Source organism: Lissotriton vulgaris, assembly GCF_964263255.1.
Source record: "Lissotriton vulgaris chromosome 9 unlocalized genomic scaffold, aLisVul1.2 SUPER_9_unloc_2, whole genome shotgun sequence".
In the NCBI taxonomy this organism is placed as follows: Eukaryota; Metazoa; Chordata; class Amphibia; order Caudata; family Salamandridae; genus Lissotriton; species Lissotriton vulgaris.
This window is the reverse complement of record NW_028240617.1, coordinates 2,560,574-2,582,088: the sequence shown is the minus strand read 5'-3', so window position 1 is coordinate 2,582,088 and position 21,515 is coordinate 2,560,574.

The window sequence follows — 21,515 nt, the reverse complement described above, 5'->3', positions numbered from 1 at the left end:
GTCTATCTTGGAAAACCAAGATGAGCCACCAACAGAAGATGTAAGTTCCTGCAGATTAGGAAGAGGAAATGTGTCCACCCAGATAGCTTCATTTAAACACCTTAGGTCCACACACAGTCGTAAATCGCCATTAGATTTAAGCGAAATCACGACTGGCGAAACCCAATCTGAGCTTTCAACAGGTTCGACAATACCATCACTACACAGTTTCTTAAGTATCTCACCTAACTTCTCTCTATAGCTGATGGGAACATTCCTAAGTTTTTGTCGAATAGGACATGCACCTTCTCTTAATATTATTTTGTGCTTGAACCCAACCATTTTGCCGATCCCATTCGAAAATACATCAGGAAATTTTTCTTGTAGGTTTGAGTAAGCATTATTCTCAACGCATTCATCTTGAATAGAGTACACAGGACACTCACGTCTGGGGTCGATTTTCATGCCCAAATCAAAAATGTGTGGCCACCCCAAAATAGTCGCACCTTTGTCGGCCACATAGATTTTACCCTGGCACGAATTACAGCCAAAGGTTATTTTAGCACTTATGAACCCTTCTAAAGGTATTTTATGCCCAGTGTAACTACCAGGACGTACATCAGGACCTAATAATGGTCTAGTAGGCCAAAGGGATTTAAACAAATCCATGCCCATAATGGTGTACCATGCACAAGAATCTACCATGACCTTCACTTCCAAACCATCAATATTGACAAGGCATGATGGTAGTTTTTTTACCTTATTTGTCCCTTTAACAGATTCGTCCTGTATACTACATACATCGCCTACAACGTGAAAAGCATCATCTTGATTATTAGCATGGACACAATTAATGTCATCTTGCTCATCATTTTGTAAATAATTAACTTTAGCTTTAAAATTCCGACAAACTCTAGTAAAATGTCCCTTTTTTTTACAATTAGTGCATATTTTGTCGAGAGCCGGACACCACTTATAGTTTGCTAGATGAGTCGAAGACCCACATCTAAAACACGCAAACTTTTTTAGTTCATTAGTTTTCTCATAAGTTTTTTCATTTCCCTTTTTATTAGAATAAGATGAATAACTAGTCATCTTACTATCAGTCTTGGGTTTATAATTATCAACCTTATTCACTGCATTGATTGATGTAGAATCAATATCATTTTTTTCATTTCTAGGTTTAAAGTATTTTATTAAGGCATAAAAAACACGGGGAGGGGAGCAGGAGGTCAGGTAAACATACAATACAAGAAGCAAAACGTTGCAGCGAGTCAGAAGAAAAAGAGGGAGGCAGGATGCCCCAGAGGGTAACGAGGCAAAAACATAAGGCAATAAGGCACTGTGAACAACCCCCCTGTAGGCCCCCACTCCCTAGGCAAGGCCAAGCCAGAATATCACTCTGCGACACAGCAAAAGAAAAGCATACCGTTCCACCAGCCCCTCAACCCCAGAAAAGAAGGAGAAAGAAAGGCAAAGGAGGAAAGAAAAGAAAACAATACCCCAACCTCCCCGTCCGAAAGTCAGCATTAGAAGCATATAACCCCACTTCCCACCCCCAACCCCCGGTCCCCAGTCCGCACAATCACTCCGCCGCTGGCGCCGGCGGTGTCAGCCTAAGGAGGCGCAAGTACCGTGGACACGTTAGCTCGCGAAATTCCGTGGACAGCAGTGCCAAAAAGGGATGCCAGAGCTCCTCAAACTGGTCAACATTCCCAGCCACCGTTAGCGATATCTTCTCCATGCCCAGTACCTGCCAGAGCCTATGCAACCAACCAGTGATAGAGGGGGCAGTGGGGGTGCGCCATAGGACAAGTATGTTCTGAACGGCGGAGCCTAGCGCAATCGCAATCTGCCTGCCCCTGCGGGATTTCAGCGGGTACATCAAGTCATTGGGGAGGCCAAGCAAGACATACGCGGGGAAGCGCGGAAGCTCAATCTCAAAATGCCTATCCACCTCATCTAAGACTTCCTTCCAGTAGGCCGACAGCACCGGGCACTCCCAGAGAATGTGCGTGAGGGTGCCCTCCTGTCCGCAGCCGCGCCAACAACCCTTATCGCCTAGTTTGCGCATCTCGTAGAGCCGCTCCGGGGTGTAGTACCAATAGGTGGACACTTTAGTGAAGGTTTCCGTCAGCCCAGTGTGGTACGCAGAGTGCCTCGCCCGATACGCAATCTTGTCCCATTCCTTGTGGCTCAGGGTCCTGCCCAGTTCCCTGTGCCAGCGCTCCCTCCCTGGGTTATGGTAGTGAAACGGCGGGGGTTGGAGAAATTTATATAAATCAGTGATGAGTTTGGCGTCCGAGGCCCGGGTCACCAACCATCGCTCATAGGGCGTAATCGTACGAGCGGCGACGTCACGCACTGGGGGTTGAAGAGCCCAGTGGCGGACTTGCATGTAACGCAGTCTGTCCTCTTCCGTCAGGCCAAACTCCTGTCGGAGCTGCTGGAAGGGGAGCACGCCCTCCGGCCCGTAGATCTGGAAAAGCGCCCTGCATCCCACACTCACCCAGTGGGAAAAGGCCCCTGGCTCCAGACCCGGAGTGAAGTCCGGATTGCCAGCAATGGGAGTGAACGGCGACGGAAAAGTGGTGAGCTCCCGAAGCTCACACACCGCGTCCCACACTCTTAGCGGGACCCGGGTGATAAAGGAGGCGTAGAGATTAGGCGGGCGATGAATGCGCCGTAGGAACGGGACCTCCTGGAGGGTACGGCCTGCAACTGCCTGGTCTTGAAAGAGCCAGTGTTTGTCCGATTCCCACCGGCTCCACTCCACCAGGTACCGGAGCTGCGCCGCCTGAAAGTACTTCCGGAGGTCCGGGACTCCGAGACCTCCCGCCTCCGGGGCTAGCATGGAGAGGACCCGCTTCATCCGAGGCTTACGGCCCTGCCACACAAAGCGGGAGATGTCTGCCTGCATCTGCCGTATCCAACCCACGGGGGGTTGAAGAGGTAGAGCGCGAAAAAGATACAGGATCTGGGGCAGTATCGTCATCTTCACCGCCGCAATACGGCCCAGCCACGAGAGTAGGCCCTTGTTCCATCGGCCGAGTTCCTCCTTTATCTTTTTGCCCAGAGAGGAATAGTTAGCTGCGACCATGGCAGGCAGGGTGGGAGCAAGCAAAATGCCCAGGTAAGGCACCGTGGAGGAAGACCACTGCAAAGGGAAGAGACTTTGAAGGTCCCGTCTGGTGTCGGCAGAGAGCGACACATCCAGTGCAGCCGACTTGGCCATGTTCATTTTAAAGCCCGCAACGCGGGCAAAAGCGTTCAGCTCCTGGACGCAGGCAGGGAGTGACCGCCTGGGGTCATCTAGGGTCAGCAAGACATCGTCCGCGTATAAGCTGACAGTGTGTGTGTATTGCCCCATCTTCACCCCAATAGCGTCCGGATTGTCACGGATCCTCTGCGCAAACGGCTCCATATAAAGGGCGAAGAGGAGCGGCGAGAGGGGGCAACCCTGCCTCGTGCCGCGCTCAATGGCGAAGCTGCTGGAGCTGTGTCCATTGACACGCACTGACGCCGACGGTCTCCTATAGCAGTTAAAGACCATAGTGCGGAACTTCTCGCCGATCCCTAGTTTCCCAAGGACCAGCTCAAGGTACGGCCAATGAACCCTATCAAAGGCCTTCTCCGCGTCGACCGATAGCAGCATCCGCTCCCCCGGGACGCGTGAGGCCTTTTCCAGCACGTGCGTCACCCTCTTCGTGTTGTCGACCGTCTGCCTACCGGGTACAAAACCGGCCTGATCCGCCTCCACCAAACCTGGTAAGTGTAGACCCAGTCTGGCCGCCAAGATTCCGGTGTAAAGCTTGAGGTCCACATTTAGGAGCGAAATGGGCCGGTACGAGCCGCACAAGGTCCGGTCCTTCCCCGGCTTGGGGATAACCGACACAGTCGCTGAGAGGAGGTCCGGTGGGATGGCACCCGGTTCGGAGAAGGAGTTGAACAAGCGAGCCAGGAGAGGAGCGACAGTGGGACAGAAGGTCTTGTAGAACAAGGCCGTATAGCCATCCGGGCCCGGGGCTTTACCATGCTTCAGCCGTGCGATCGCGGAGATGACCTCCTCCACGTGAATGTCCCTCTCTAGGTGGTCCGCCTGGGAGGGGTCCAAGGCCGGGAGGGTCACGGATTCCAGATAGGCCTCAGCCTCTCCCGGTGGAGAAGGTTCTGAAGCGTACAGTGCCTCGTAAAAGGACCGAAAGGCATCTGCCACCTCCGCGTCACCGGAAATAGGGATCCCATCCACTCCCACCAGCTCCTTCACCACATTGCGTTGCTGCGCAGCCCTGAGCCTATGGGCCAGGAGCTTACCGCACCTGTCACCGCCGGTGTAAAAGGCATGTTTCAGGCGCAGCGCTGCATACTCCGCCCGATCTAGATCCAACGCAGAGAGGAGTTTTCGTGCCGCCTTCAGTTGCTTCCAAACACGAGGAGCCCCCGTCCGGCGGTGGACCTGCTCAAGCTCCCTCACCTGCGCCGTGAGTTCTTCCCTCTTGCGCTGGCGTTCCTTGTTTTCCGCCGAGGAAATGGAGATAAAATCTCCCCTGACGACTGTTTTCAAAGCCGCCCACTGCGTAGCCAGGGACGTGTCAGAGTTGTTATTGTGGGTCAGGTAGTCCTGGATGACCTCCTCCATTCGCTTCACCACCGATTTCTTATGGAGAAGCGTGTCCCGAAGCCGCCACATCCCTCTCGAGGGGGGGGCCGCCGGCCATGCAAAGACTCCAGAAACCGGCGCATGATCGGACAGGGACAAGACCCCGATGTCCGCCGCCGTGGCGGCCGAGCGAAGCGGGCCGCTCACCAAAAGATAATCCAACCGCGAATAAGTGCGGTGTGCGTGGGAAAAGTAGGAGTAGTCCCTATCGGTAGGATGCATGGTGCGCCAGAGGTCATGCAGGTCCATCTCCGCAATCTGGTCCTGTACCGCCTTAGAAAGCTCCCCTGTCTGCGGAAAGCGCTGGGCAGACCTGTCTAAAGTGGAGTCGAAGACCATATTCAGGTCTCCCCCCAAGATGATATGGCGATCGGGCGAGGCAGTAACGTCCACCAACACCGACTCCAGGAAACGATCCTGGTGGTCGTTTGGGCTATAAACCGAACCAACCGTAAAGGTAACACCTCCTAAGCGCATGCGATACACTAAGAGCCTCCCCTTCTGCTCAGCATGTTTATACAGCACCTCCCCCCTAAAGGAGCTGGCTAGAAGAATGGCCACCCCAGCGGTCTTAGTCGCAGCAGAGGAAAAGAGTTGCGTGGGGAACTTGGCAGAGCGCAGCCTATGGCAATCTCTGGAAAGTAAATGGGTCTCCTGCAGGAGGCAGATATCCGCCTGCGCCCCCTCTAACAGGGAGAGGATCGCCCTACGCTTCACGGGGTTATTCAGACCCTTGACATTAAGGGTCACTACTTTCAGGGGTGGCATCGCCTCCAGGGAAACAGCGCGCTATGCAGCAGGCGGGGGATCAGCGGAGGGGGCGCGCGGGGCAGGGGCGCAGGGAAGGCCAGAAGCGGCATCGTACGCGTTCGGACATCTTCGGACGGGACCCCCCCTTCAACAAACCAACAATTAAACCCCCCCAAAACCCATTTTTGGCAACCGGCCAAAACAAAAAGCAGAAAACAACACCCCATAGTCTCAGTCTAGCCCAAATGGGCGAGTCTGCAGAAAACAGTCAAGTGGACGTCCAGCCACACACCACCCCCCCGCTCCCCCAGCCCCCAGCCCAGCATCGTTAAAGCTAAGAGCCTCTCCCCCCGGAGAAAAGTTAGGCCGTTAAGGCCACACCAGTAGATTCAGGCAAGTTCCTGGCCGCAGTCCTCAGGGCCTCCGCCATTTCAGCTCTGATGGTGGGCGAGTCTGGGCGACTCGCTGGCGCTGACGATGGGCGCCTTCTCGACCTCCGTCGGCCCCGCCGCTCGGGGCGCCTCCATGCGGGTGTAGCCCCTTCTTCCTCCGTAGCAGTAAGACCCAGCACCCCGCAGACATCTTGTAAGGAGCGCAGCTGATGCAGTACCCCATTCCATCGAAAGATAAGACGGAAGGGGTGACCCCAGGAATAGGCTGTCTCGTGCTCTCGCAGAAAGTCCGTAGCGATGCGGAAAGACCTGCGCTTTTGCAGTGTGATGGCGGACAGGTCCTGATAGAGCGCCACAGGTCTTTCGCGGAAGGTCAATGGTTGCTTCCTACGGGCCTCCGTCATGATGCGCTCCTTTAGGGGGAAATCCGGCAAGAATGCCAGGATATCAGGCGGGGGTGCCGATGACTGGCGCTGGCGGCCCACCCTGTGTGCTCTGTCAATGCGGATGGGGAATTCCGCTCCTTCCTCCAAGATGTCGCGGAACAGGTCCTGCAGATAAGCCACTAGGTCCGCACCCTCATCGGCGGACGGAACACCCCGCACCCGGATGTTATTCCGTCTGGACCTGTTCTCGAGGTCCTCCGAGTGGGCCTGGAGCTCGACACATTGCTCCCGGAGGCGGAGGACGTCCTGTTGGAGATGGGTTATCTCCTCATCGCGACGTTGAGCCGCCGTCTCCACAGTATCGACCCGCTCGCCCAGGCCCTCGACTTCCCTGCGCACCTCCCGGACCTCTCCAGCCACTTCGGTCTTAAGAGTCTGAAATTCCTCCTTGAGGGAGGTGAATAAGTCCTCCATGAAGGACCGCGTGACCGGCGGCTCGCCCGCAGGTGCGTCCGTTGATGCCCGGGAGGCTCCCGGGGACGGCTGCGTCCTGTCGCGTAGTTGCTGGGACCTGCCGAGCATTTCCGGCAAGGTGCGATCTCCCCGTGCTGCGCCTCGTCTTCCAGTCATCGTGGGGCCCGGCAAAGCCCAGGGTCAGTTGCTGTAGGCGAGCGCCGCCGCCCGCGGGCATCAGATGTGAGGCCCTCGCCGAGGACAAGGGTAGTGCGTCACAGGCGACAAAATGGCGGTCCGGGCATGGGCAAGACGGCCCCCGGGCCAGTAGGGCTGGCAGCAATGTCCGAAGTGTAGGCCTCCCGCCTCGTGCTCCCAGGGAGGGCAGCAGATGAGTCGGTGCCAGAGCGAGTCGAGGCTCCCGTGTGAGAAGGGCGCAGGGAGGGGGTCACTGGGCTCAGCCACACAAAGACAAGATGGCGGGAGGGTGGGACCCGAGAAGGCAGCCCGGGCCAGCAAGTCCGTGGGCAACTCTCAAATGATAACGGGTCCGGAAAGTATGAAACCGGTGCCTCCCTCCATCACCAGTTGATTTGCCCGGCTCGGGCACTGCTCGAACTCCGCCATCCAGCGCCTCCAGGCGCGGAGTTCGCAAGGCGTCACCCTTCGAGACCCTGGGTAGGGGGGGGATCGCCGGTGCAGGGCTAAGGTCCGTCGCCCAGCAATGGCGCCTGCCTCCAGCCAGGAAGCCACCTCGCTCCGCGGAGTCCGTCTAGTCCGCTCCCTCGGGATCTCCGGCGTTCCGCTTTTCAGCACTCGGGCCAGCCAAGGCGCGCGGACAGCGCCGCACTACGCCCCGCCTCCAGGCTCTTCTCCTCGGGGCGACCCGGGCTCTACTCCTCGGAGCGATCTCCGAATAAACTTTTCGGGAACTTCCCCCGGGGTCCCAGAAGTCAAAGTGGCACCAAAATGTGCTCCAGGAACTCCGGCACAGTTCTCTCGCCCGCAGTGCAGCCGCGGGGGGAGAGAAGCGCAGGAATCGGGGCTCGAGCTGAGCCGGGCCGGAGGAGCTACGGGAGGAAGCGTCCGCTCACCCCGCCATCTTGGCCACGCCCCATTTTTTTCATTTCTAACCTCACGAATGCATTGGTCAGAAATTTCTACACCCCTGGCAACTTCAATAGCATTTTTCAATGAAGTACTTCCAGATGACCATAATTTCTCCTGAATTTTTTTAGATTTGGTCTTCATAAGGATCTGGTCTCGCAAAACCTGATCGTACGTGATAGTTTCAAATTCACACGTGACTGCTAAACCCCTTAAAGCTGAAACAAACTGATCAATTGACTCATCACTTTTTTGAGCTCTTGAATAAAACTTAAACCTTTCCATCACTACGTTAATTTTCCTTCCAAACCTTTCCTGCATTTGTTTGACAGCACATTGATAAGCACCCATATCACCAGCATTTTCAATTTTCGGTAAATTTTTGAACTCCCTTAAACCTACAGCACCTAACCTATGTTTAAGTAATGATACCTTCCTATCTTGAGAAGATTCCTCTTCAGCTAACACTTCAACATAAGCCTCAAACATATCAATCCATAAATCCCAAGCAATAGGAGGTTCACCAGACTCCGCCAAAAAAAATGGTGGTGGATGAATTGAAGACATTACAATTACTATGTAAGTTAATACAATTTAACACATGGAAAGATTAAATAAATAATAAAAAAAAATCTCTGTAAATGCTTGCGCAAAAAGTTCACCAAAGTCCAAGCTAATATGTAATTTCCTTGAACAAAAAGTTCACCAAAGTTTTAATAGTGTAGAATTAGTATAGGTAATTTAAAAAAAAAATGTTGAGATAAGTCATATAAATGTTACCAACAACGTAGAATCAACTGGTATGGCAAGCGTAGAATTTGCTCATAAACGTAGAAATTTATATCCATTTGAAAAATGCATTAGCATCTGAACGCGTTGCACTTTGTTATTCATTTGAAAAATGCATCAGCATCTGAACGCGTTGCACTTTGTTGACATGTAAATCGCGTATTTTTCGTTAATCTGTGCGCATACGCGGTGAAGCGTTTCTCTGTTGATGTGGTTGCCGCGTTGCTAGGGTTCCTCTGTTGATGTGGTTGCCGCGTTGCCAGGATACATGCAAAATGGCTGCACGCATGCGTAATACGTGATGACAATATCACGTAAAGATGACGATTAGCTACGCGAAGGCATCAAGTACGGGAAGTCAGGAGGTTCACAATAACAATCCGCACGCGCAGACTAATCATTCACGAGGCAAGTTTAAAAGATGCACGATGTGTTGCTGAAGATCGTTGCAAGGTAAACTTCTCTCGGCATACCAAATAATTGCACAGTCATATATATAGTTACTCACAGTTGATGGTTGATGAACATTTCTTCAATTAAGATAGAGTTGTAAATAATTGTTGAATACTCCCAACAGAAACGAAGAAAAAAAAATTTTACAAGAAAAATCAATGTCGCTGCTGCCGTATCCCACTCGTCGCCATGTATTGTAAGTAGGAAGTCTCGTAGGCAGATAGGGTTCTTCAAGTCTTCTTTATTAACAAGTAAGTAGAAGGCAATACAGCGACATGAAAGCACATCCTCCACCTTCCCTTCCAGTAACCGACTCCCTACCACAGCATTCTCCCTGACATACATTCCACGCATTCCACACGAGAACATACACACACGCGCATGCATACACATACACGCGCCATACACACGAGACACACACGCGCACAACACATAACACGATACCACACAATCCTTCTTTACCCCATGCATACATGGCAACATTTTAGGACAGGGACGTGGGAGATTTAAAATAAAAAATTGGGAGAATGAAAATTCCCCATTGACTTCTATTGTAGAAAATGCTGTTTCAGGCGAGAGACAGCTAAAATAAAGCCATTATTGGCTTGAAAAATCGGTAGTCTCCCGCCTGAATCAGGTCTATTGGCATGTATGCCCATGGTCTGGGAGCTGGTTGCTCACTTGCAAGTGCAGGAGCCATGCAATGCCTTATGGTGGCCTCAATTGTATTGACTGCTGGTGAGGTGCAGCAGACAAGGGCGTCACTATACAGGGCAGGTAATCTGCCTCATTCTCTCTGGCTTTTGAGCAGCTGAGGGAAGCCTTTTCTTCTCTGTGGCTGTCTCTCACTGGCTGTAGGCCACGCTGGGACAGCAGACATGGGCTTGGGGATCACGTGATGCAGGAACGGCCGGGCAATTCATCTACTTCCCAAATCCACTCTGGTTGAGACCTCAGCAGGCAGCCTACGTACCTCTTGTCCCATTGCCTGGCTAGTGCTGTTTTCTCTCCTCTTGGTCACTGGCACTTGGGCTCAGTCTGCTTGCCCGGCATGGGCTTTTTATGTGCAGGAGTGGTGCTCCACATCTCATGGTGCTGGTTGCTTCTTCCATGCTGGGACCGGTAGTGTTCGTAGGCGCCTCGAGCATTGAGGGCCCACATCACTACCCACGCATTTTTTTCTCCTGTAGGCCTTACTCTCTCTTTACATCAATTGTGGTCATGCTGGCAGTAGGTATCTTATGACGTGGCTACTTTTCTCCCCACCAGGAACAGCTGCCAGCACACACGCTGAGCCGACCCGCTTGTGCCATTGTGGTGTCTTCGACCCTAAGCCCACATGTCTGGTAAATAACTGCGCGGACACTTAGAGTATGGTACTGGAACTGGCCTAGGGCACGTGCCCTGCCCCTTTTGATAGCAGGGTCACCAGACCAGTGATGCCTGTGATGAGTGGGTGTAAAGTGTATTACATTACACTCTTCAACACTAGAACGTGTCCAGCAGAACACTGCACACATGATGTTTATTGTATGATTTACATGCCAACTATTTTCAGAGCTCAGCTTGTGTACAGGTTTTTAGAGCCAACCATACTCTTTGCTCGGCTCTACGTGTTAATTTGGTGGCATCGCCCACCTCTACTATTGCCTGTGAAATAATTGGAACTTTACCAAGGAGCACCAAAATACTAATCAAACGGCACAGTGTAAACCATGCGGATAGCATTTAGAGACGAACACTAACCTAGCAGCCCTGCCAAGTAACAAGCATTAGGCGTTAAACTAACACATTTCAGTGTGGTGATCTGCATCACTGCACTGAAATGCATTGTCACGCATTGGCACGCATTTATAGCGCCTCAGCTGTCTGAAGGAGTGCTGTTATTTAGCACCTACACTGACTGCCAAAGCTCTTAGCTTGGGGGCTCTGGCTGGCTCAACTCGTGGCAGTCTACAATGCACTCATAAAGCCACTAGTATACTTATGCCAGCAACCTCATTCACACCTCACTGCCACATGCATCAGTAACCTTCCTCGCACCTGCAATGAAAGTTACAAAGTATTCTCATTTGCACCTCACTCACCCAACTGGAACTTCCACCAGAAAGCTCAGGCTCACTAACACCTTTACTGTCACTTGTACCTGCACCTGTACTGGCATGGTAACTCTCATATGCACTCACACTAGGACTGTCATCATTAACCGCTCTCAAAACAGCACTGACCTCGGCTCTGGCACTAGCAATCACCCCTGCACTCCTACTTGCGCTCACAGCTATTATGACACTTGCACCAGTAACATCTGGTCACTGGTAGATGATTTGAATACAATTCATTGGTGGCTTCATGCAGCATCTGTCTTTCGCAGCCGCGCTCACTGACGAGAGATGGAGGACAATAATTCCTAATCCTCAAAGAGCAGAAATATATCTAGGGCAGGGGTCTACAACCTTTCCTGTAGTGAGAGCTACTTCTGATTAGTGACAATCCTAATGGACTACTGAAGGCCAAGCAGATAATAGTGCATTGTTCCAAGAGACTCCCAAGTCCAGGTTCATTCATTTGTTAAGTGTACAACACCCACCACAAGTTTCAAATGTTCCTGTTACAAATATCACTGTGTAATGTAGAGGGCCCATGGCTGGTAGGATGCCTCAGTTGGTTGAGGTTCTTCCCGGAGAGCTACTGGAACAGGTTTGAATTCCAGCAGGGCCTACTTTGCCTGTCATCCTTACAAGCTCAATAACATGGGTTCTGCCCTGTAACCATTAGACCTGTTATTCAAGCACCCAATGCAGTCTGTTGGCTGAGTTGACCAAATGCACTTGCTGTGGTTCACATCGGCACAGGCTACAGGTGATATAAAAAGCAGGGGTCACGCGAACATTTGTCACAGTGAAGTGAAACCATCAAAGGCTTCTGGTGCTCGCTTTTAAAAAACTTGTAAGGTGTGATATGGGAGAGATAGGGGTGTTTAGGGCGGCTCTCAACAGGCGGATATATGAAGCTTGGCAGTCAGAGGTCAGCAGCAGATTCATTGGAGGGCCAGAGAGAAAGCTTAGCAAAGCCCTGCCTTGAAGGAGCTCTATGAAATACAGGAACCCTATGTGAAGGGTCCAGAGACCTGGTAGGTATTGTGTGGTTACTGCTTACTAAGTCAGTGTGTACCAAAAATATGTAAGAAAGAAAAATTTCTTTCTAGAGTCCCCTCACTCACCGGGGTTGCCCCACGGTGACATGCTTCATCATTGGGGCCATCCCAGTTCTCTACGAAAAGGGGCGTGCTGCGACAAGGCGACTACGCTGGAGCACTGGTTTTGTGAGATGACTATGTGTGGTGCAAGTGTGGTGATGGTGGAGTGGGTGTGGAATTAAAAATACCGTGCTAGTGGGCCTCAACAATTTATTTTGCTCCTAGTGTGGTATAAAAAATTAAAAAGGGGTAACACTGTATTCTAACTTTTACTGAGCTACATCAGTGTTAAGGTCAACATGTTTCAAGCTCCCCCAAGCTTTTCTTCAGGACCATACAGGGTCCAGCCCTGTATTGCCACTCCTGTTTTTCAAATGAAAAAAGTGTTGCTAAAAAACTACTTATTTACATTAAACGCTGTTGTTAAATAAAACATGCGTGTTGTTGTACATACGGTTTGTATTCTACTTGGAATTCTGTAAAAGAGAATAACAGTTGTTAAATGATGGACAACCCCTTCCAAGAAGGGGGACAACTCATATGCATCTCACTTCATCTAGGGCGTGGGTGTGCCCTGGGCACCATACTGATGCGTGCTGGTTTTCAAACCGGTGTGGAAAGATAAATCACTGTGAATCAAGTGGTTTAGTGGTTTCACACACAAAACATATAGACTTAATGTGACTATTGACAAGACACACAACACATACACACAAAATAATAACATGGCAGATGGTTATATTTACATAAAAGAGTGTTTGATTACACCCCATGGTCTTAGGCAAGGGCAGGAACGCCTCGTGGAAACATTGCTGAAAAAGGAGTTGCAAGGTTAGAGTTAGAAGGCTCCTTTACTGTTTACCCTTTTAAAATTGCCGGTTTCCTTGCAATCTAGCGTCGCTTATAAACTTACTTCCTATCGGCAAACCCGCTCGGTACTACCTGATGCTTCCTCACCCGACCGCATACTGAAGCGGAACGGGGCTCGCGGTGTATTTAGAAAGCGCGAGCTTCCGGGTTGCCGGAAATTCTCTGTACACTAGTGCGCTCGTTTAGAGCGGCCATCTTGGTGGTATGTTATCGCGCTTGGCGCGAGTGCTGGCGAATAATAAGGATTACTCTTGAATTTTACCGAATTTAAAGATAAGAAATAATTTAGAGTGATGCTAGGTATGGGGGCTTTCTAATAAATAAATTTAGAACACAGCTTTTTTATCACGGATGGACATTGTTTTTGTAAGATAAGGCTAACTATATTTTTTTATGAAAAACGGGTGTTTTGGCATTTGGTAGATAGGAGGGCTAGTGCCTATCTTTAATGGAAAAGCAGTGGAGTGTCTTAAGTTATTATGGAAGGTATTATTCATGGTTGCTGGGGTTTCTTATCCTTGGGGGCAGTATTTCCATAGTGATGATTCAGTTTGGTTTTACCCATCACAGTTCATTTAATTGTTACAGATGGCCTACGGGCGAAAGGCCCCCCATGGGATTTCATCATTGAGTCCCTGGGTGTCCGTATGTAGACGAAACACCCATCTTTGTTCTTTCTCATGGAGGATTCGTTCCTGATTGTCTTTGTTTTTGACTGCTTCTATGACCACCCAGGTTAGATCATTAGGTGTGTGGTTCTGTTCAATGAAATGGGCGGTCATTCTTGTTGTGGCTCTTTTGCACCTGATGTTGCTTCTGTGCTCTACTATGCGGGTACTGACCTTTCTAGTGGTCATACCTACATAGTGTAGGTTGCATGTGCAGGTTATCAAATACACAACTCCACTGGTATTGCAATTAGAAAATCCCTTTAGCTCCCATTTCGTAGTGTTGTTGAAGGTTATGGTTTTGGTTGGGGAAGTCAAATGACAGACACTACAGTTGTTACATGGGAAATGGCCATCAGGTAGTGGTTGGGATCTTACTGTCTGGATGTGGATGTGGGACGTGTATGTACCAAAAAATCTTTCAAATTCTTTCCCCGCCTATGGCTGAACATTGGGGTAGGTATGTTTAGGCCGCCGCTGTTGAGTATTGGCCAATGTTTTTTGATTATTTTGGACACACTGTCAGAGACTTGATTGTACGTAGTTATACAGATTGGTTTTTTGTTCTCAGGTTGTGTTCTTTCTTTGGGTTCCAATAGTGCTTCCCTATTGTTGTTTGCTGCCCGTTTCTTAGCCTCTTTGATCAGTTTGTTTGGGTACTTTCTGTTTCTCAGCTTGTTGCTCAAGTCCTCCGCTTGGGTTAGTTAGTCAGATTTTTTGCTACAATTCCTGCGCAAACGGAGGAATTGCCCAAAAGGGAGGTTTTGTTTGAGATGGCGAGGGTGGAAACTGTCAAATGTCAAGAGGCAGTTTCTTGCTGTCTCTTTGAAATGGGTTGTTGTCGTCAGTCTGCCTGACTCAGCATGAATGTTAAGATCCAAGAAAACTAGATCGGTCTTGCTCATTGAGCAGGTGAATTTCAAAAAGGGATCCTGTGTGTTGAGCCAGGTTAGAAAAGTCTGTGCTTCTTCTTCTGTGCCTTGCCATATCAACAAAATGTCGTCGATATAGCGTTTCCAATGTAGGATTTGGTGTCTGTGTGGATTCCTCTCATTCAGTATTTTGTTTTTCTCCAGTTGATGGACGTACAATCCGGCTATGCTCGGCGCAAATGTACTGCCCATACTGGTCCCATGTTGTTGTTTATATAGGGTTGATTCAAAACGGAAGAAGTTCTCACACAGTGCTAAATGACAGCATTCTAGTACTACATGGCGAGGGGTATGGAATTCCCACTCGTTCTCGTATAGTACTTCCTCCAGAATCTGTAAGGTCTCTCTGTGTGGCAAGCTGGTATATAGACTTTCGACATCCAGACTTATCAAAAGACTGGATGTTTCGTCAAAGGTTAGATCTTGTAACATGCACAGTACGTCCTTGGTGTCCCTCAGATAGGTGTCCGTTTTCTGCACTAGGGGTCTGAGAAAGGCATCCGCGAATTGTGAAAGAGGCTCTAGAATTGAGCCTATCCCCGAGACTATAGGCCTCCCTGGTGGGTTGTCTAGTCTCTTGTGTATTTTGGGGATGGTATAGAAGTATGGTATTGTTGGCTTTTTATTTGTTAGGAACTCAATTTCTTTTTTACTAAGCCAATCGTTGGCTTGACATTCCTCTGTTAGGTATGCGATTGAGATTCTCAATCTCTCTGTCGGATCTTCATCCAGTTTGGCGTAGTTTCTTGTGTCTCCCAGTAAACGGAGGCATTCATTCCTGTAATCCGTGGTGTTTTGTAGTACAATCGCACCGCCTTTGTCGGCTGGTTTTATAGTAATGAGGTTGTTTTTTGACAGTTCCTGCAATGCTGATTGTTCAGCTTTGCTAGTATTATGAAATACTCTGATGGTTCGTGGGTCTAAATCCTGGACCTCTCTCATGACCGCTTTTTCAAAAGTTAATACTTCCACAGGTAGGCTGTGTGCTGGGGGGACAAAGTTTGATTTTTCATGTAGTCCTGTGTCACTCTTCGTTCGTTCTGTGGGATCTTTATCTTGGAAGAATACTTGCAGTTTGACTTTTCTCAGGAACTCTTTCAGTTCACAACATAGTTTGAACTTGTCTGTGGTTGGGACTCAATGATGAAATCCCATGGGGGGCCTTTCGCCCGTAGGCCATCTGTAACAATTAAATGAACTGTGATGGGTAAAACCAAACTGAATCATCACTATGGAAATACTGCCCCCAAGGATAAGAAACCCCAGCAACCATGAATAATACCTTCCATAATAACTTAAGACACTCCACTGCTTTTCCATTAAAGAGAGGCACTAGCCCTCCTATCTACCAAATGCCAAAACACCCGTTTTTCATAAAAAAATATAGTTAGCCTTATCTTACAAAAACAATGTCCATCCGTGATAAAAAGCTGTGTTCTAAATTTATTTATTAGAAAGCCCCCATACCTAGCATCACTCTAAATTATTTCTTATCTTTAAATTCGGTAAAATTCAAGAGTAATCCTTATTATTTGCCAGCACTCGCGCCAAGCGCGATAACATACCACCAAGATGGCCGCTCTAAACGAGCGCACTAGTGTACAGAGAATTTCCGGCAACCCGGAAGCTCGCGCTTTCTAAATACACCGCGAGCCCCGTTCCGCTTCAGTATGCGGTCGGGTGAGGAAGCATCAGGTAGTACCGAGCGGGTTTGCCGATAGGAAGTAAGTTTATAAGCGACGCTAGATTGCAAGGAAACCGGCAATTTTAAAAGGGTGAACAGTAAAGGAGCCTTCTAACTCTAACCTTGCAACTCCTTTTTCAGCAATGTTTCCACGAGGCGTTCCTGCCCTTGCCTAAGACCATGGGGTGTAATCAAACACTCTTTTATGTAAATATAACCATCTGCCATGTTATTATTTTGTGTGTATGTGTTGTGTGTCTTGTCAATAGTCACATTAAGTCTATATGTTTTGTGTGTGAAACCACTAAACCACTTGATTCACAGTGATTTATCTTTCCACACCGGTTTGAAAACCAGCACGCATCAGTATGGTGCCCAGGGCACACCCACGCCCTAGATGAAGTGAGATGCATGTGAGTTGTCCCCCTTCTTGGAAGGGGTTGTCCATCATTTAACAACTGTTATTCTCTTTTACAGAATTCCAAGTAGAATACAAACCGTATGTACAACAACACGCATGTTTTATTTAACAACAGCGTTTAATGTAAATAAGTAGTTTTTTAGCAACACTTTTTTCATTTGAAAAACAGGAGTGGCAATACAGGGCTGGACCCTGTATGGTCCTGAAGAAAAGCTTGGGGGAGCTTGAAACATGTTGACCTTAACACTGATCTAGCTCAGTAAAAGTTAGAATACAGTGTTACCCCTTTTTAATTTTTTATACCACACTAGGAGCAAAATAAATTGTTGAGGCCCACTAGCACGGTATTTTTAATTCCACACCCACTCCACCATCACCACACTTGCACCACACATAGTCATCTCACAAAACCAGTGCTCCAGCGTAGTCGCCTTGTCGCAGCACGCCCCTTTTCGTAGAGAACTGGGATGGCCCCAATGATGAAGCATGTCACCGTGGGGCAACCCCGGTGAGTGAGGGGACTCTAGAAAGAAATTTTTCTTTCTTACATATTTTTGGTACACACTGACTTAGTAAGCAGTAACCACACAATACCTACCAGGTCTCTGGACCCTTCACATAGGGTTCCTGTATTTCATATACTGACTGGAGGCCGACCTGGTCTGGTTTAACCTCCTTCTCCCCCCTTTTTTGTTTATTGAAGGAGCTCTAGGCAAACGGCCGACAGGTGCATGTTGTAAACGCCACCACTCGAGCAGTGCACACAATGCCATAGTGGGGTAACTCTGCCACTCCAGTTGTGCACATTGAAATAAAGTGACAGACTGTTGTGTGCTTTATGCCACAGTGTTATACCCTAGACATATGAATTGCAGAGCAGTTTAAAAAGCAGTCTGCCTCCCGGAGCAGTGCACATTGTACCAAAGTTGCCACTTCTCCACCTGGACTTCAACCCACATTGTACTGTATTCCATTTTCTTGTCTGGGTTTTTAGTAATAAATAGCTAGTGTGCCTGGTTTGCTTTTAGGAAACGTCTGGAGGTCATTAAAGAGACAAACTCCTAAATTAAATCACAAAAAAGAAATTATCTATATCTGCCATCTGGCTTCCCAGCAGTTATCCCGCACTTCGTAACCTAAGGACGGAATGACATACATTGATTACCAGTGAATTCCCATTGTATGAAAGATTCGCCCTGAGTACTTGCGTTGCCTTTCCTATTTTTATTGTAGTGCTGTAAATAAAAACAGAGCCAGGAACTTCATTTTATGTTTCTTTGGGCTGTAAAGAAATGTAAAATGAAATTGTGAGAGGTATTTTTTTTTATCTGTGAAATGCTGCTCTCATTTAATAAAATGTTTCACTTTTTTTCTTTTAAATAAAGTACCTCCTCATTTTACATGTCACCTATTTCAACAATATGATGGTGTAAAATAAAGTACCTCTTACATGTTGACCCCCAACCAGCGTCGGGCCCTTATGCTGCTGGTCCCAGTCCTAACGCTGGTTGTGCTCTTCGGCCAAAGGTGCCGTGCATTACACCACTTGTGCTGCGGTATGCAACTTCAACAAACCCAACCGGATTCAAGGCTCCAGTGGCAAGTCTGCTTCTCCGGCCACAGAGATTGCGCATTAAGGAAGTGTAGTGTGGGGCAGCAAAAGGCAGGCCAATCACTTCCCAGTGGCAAGTCTAAAACTGCTCTTTATTATTATTATTATTATTATTATTATTATTATTATTATTTATATGGCGCACAAATCATCCACCAGGGGATCTCTCGGCGCCCGGGAAGCAGGCGTCATAATGCAGCATTCTATTTATTTAAAATAGCCACGTTTTTAGATATTTCTTAAAGACAGAAAAGGTGGGTGTTAGACCTGACATCATAGGCGTGAGTCTCCCTTCCATTTTTGACGGATTGCCTCCTCTGTTGTGTTATTTTGCTGGTTGTATGTTTTGGTCCCTGTGCCACTGCTAATCAATCCCACAGTGCAAGTGCTCCCTATGTTAAATTGATATACTGATTGGATTCCATGATTGCTTATTTGAGCTACTGTCAGCCCCTAGTACAGTGCACCATGTGTGCCCAGGGCTTGTAGATCAGATGCTGCTGGTGGGCTTGCAGCACTGGTTGTGCCACCCACAGAAGCAGCTTGTAAACTGTGTCTCAGACCTGCCACTGCAGGGCCTATGGGTAGTCTGTTTCCCAGCAGAAGAGTGGGGGAGACAGGGTAAACAGAGGGAGTTCCAAAAAGGTCCCCAAAGTAATTCCCAAGGGAACCAAGGTAAGGGTTCCCAGCCTCTCCCCGAAAAGAAGCCAGGACCCCCGACAGGTAACCCTTTTCATAGGGGGTCTGTTACCTGCTTTCAGTGTAAGCAGGTGGGGCACCGTTGGTATGATCCCCAGTGTCCTCAGAAAGGGCAGTATGTGCCACCCCGTGTACCCCCATCAGATGGCCAGTGTAGCCCTGGGTGGGGAGGAGATGGGTACCCAAGGTGGGTGGGGTCCCACAGAAATGTCCCTTGTCTCATTAGGAGACTTTGAGATTGTCCCTAAAACTCAGCTGCCTGATAACACTAAGAAATACAGGCAGTGGGTGACCATCAATGGCCATAGAGTGGAAGCTCTCAGAGACACAGGAGCAAGTGTGACAGCTGTCAAGTGTCACTTGGTCTCTGAAGAGCAGGTAGTCCCTCATGCATTCTTCTCAGTTGTTGCCGCTGACAACACAGAGAGCCATTGCAAAGTGTCTCAAGTTCCCTTTGAGTGGGGGGGGGGGTCTCTGGTACTTTTCAAGTAGCTGTGAGCCATCCATGCCTGTTGATTGTCTGTTGGGCAATGATTTAGAAAGCTCCCCTTGGGCTAAGGTGGAAAGGAAGGCGCATTTAGAGATGTTGGGTCTGCATGAGTGGGCATGTGTGACCACTCGGTCTATGGCAGCTAAGGGTGTTCAAGAGACCCTGGAGCCTGAAAATATGGCCTAGGGACCTGTCTCAAAGAGAAGAGGTGAAGGGTGCAGGAAACCAGCCCCCATTGTTCCCATGGTCCAGGAGGAGGCAGACCTTGAGGGGGATGCCTTGGAACCCATTGGTGAGCAGGTTTCCGAACTGGGGAACTTACCTGAGCTGACCCATTGGCAGCAAGAAGGGGGTCCCTCCAGGGAGGAATTTTGTGAAGAGCAGCAGAAGTGCCCTTCTCTTGTGGGTTTAAGGCAACAGCCCACAAACCAGGCAGCAGGTGATCAGTCTGGATCACATTGGGTCTACTGGGAGAATAGTCTCCTGTACAGCGAGCCTAAGGTTGCTGAGCCTGGGTCAGCCTGTGTGCTGGTGGTACCCCAGCGCTTCAGAGCCTTCCTACTGGGTTTGGCTCATGATGTTCCTTTAGCTGGTCATCTGGGGCAGAACAAGACCTTTGAAAGGCTTGTCTCCCACTTTTATTGGCCCCAGATGCAAAAGAGTTCAGATACTCATTGTAGAACTTGTCAAACTTGCCAGGCAAGCGGGAAAAGTGGAAGGAGGCACAAGGCCCCTCTCCAACCTTTCCCTGTAGTCAGTACCCCCTTTGAACAGGGGGCATTGACATTGTGGGGCCACTGGACCCCAAGACAGCCATGGGCAACAGGTTTATCCTGGTCTTGGTGGACCATGCTACCCGGTACCCGGAAGCCATTCCCCTCAGGACATTGACGGCCCCGTGGTAAGATGTGCACTGATGGGGATCTTCTCCCGTGTGGGATTCCCCAGAGAGGTTGTGTCTGACCGAGGTACAAACTTAATTTCTAATTATATGAAGTCTCTGTAGAAGGAGTGTGGTGTTACCTACAAGTTCGCCACTCCTTACCACCCACAAGGTAATGGGCTGGTTGAAAGATTTAACCGGACCCTTAAGGGCATGATCATGGGTCTTGAAGAATCAATGAGGCGTAAGTGGGACGTCCTCTTGCCATGCCTTCTGTTTGCCTACCGAAATGTGCCACAAAAGTCTCTAGGGTTCAGCCCCTTTGAGCTTTTGTATGGTCACCCGGTAAGAGGGCCTTTGAGTTTGGTAAAGGAAGGCTGGGAGCAATCTCCCAGGAAACCTCCCCAGGATGTATATAGCTACACTCTGGCCTTCAGAAACCAGACCAGGCATTTCAGGGATCTCGCTCAGGCGAATCTGGAAGCCAGCCAGGAAGAGATGAAGCGGTGGTATGATCAGAATGCCACTCAGATTGAGCTTCAACCTGGAGAGAAAGTTTGAGTCATTGCCCCTGTGGAGCCTTGTGCGCTCCAGGACAGGTGGACTGGTCTGTATGAGGTGGTGGAGCGCAAGAGTGATGTCACCTATCTGGTGAACTTGCGGTCTCCAAGGAACCCTTTGAGGGTCCTTCATGTTAACCGCCTAAAGTCCCACTTAGAAAGGTCCGAAGTGGGCATGCTCCTAGCCACAGATGATGGATTGGAGGAGGAGACCGAGCCTCTTCCTGACCTCCTGTCTGCAACAGAGCAAGATGGGTCAGTGGATGGTGTCAGCCTCTCTGCCACCCTGACCCCTGATCAGCAGCAAGATTGTCGCCAACTGTTGGGGAAATTCTCTGATCTATTTTCCTTGGTTCCTGGTGTCACAGAGTGGTGCGTCCATGATGTGGACACTGGTGACAGTCCTCCTGTGAAGCACAAGGCTTACAAAGTGACTGACAAGGTTAGGGCTTACATTAAGGAGGAAATCTCCAAGATGTTTGCTTTAGGGGTCATTGAGTCCTCCAATAGTCCTTGGGCCAGCCCAGTGGT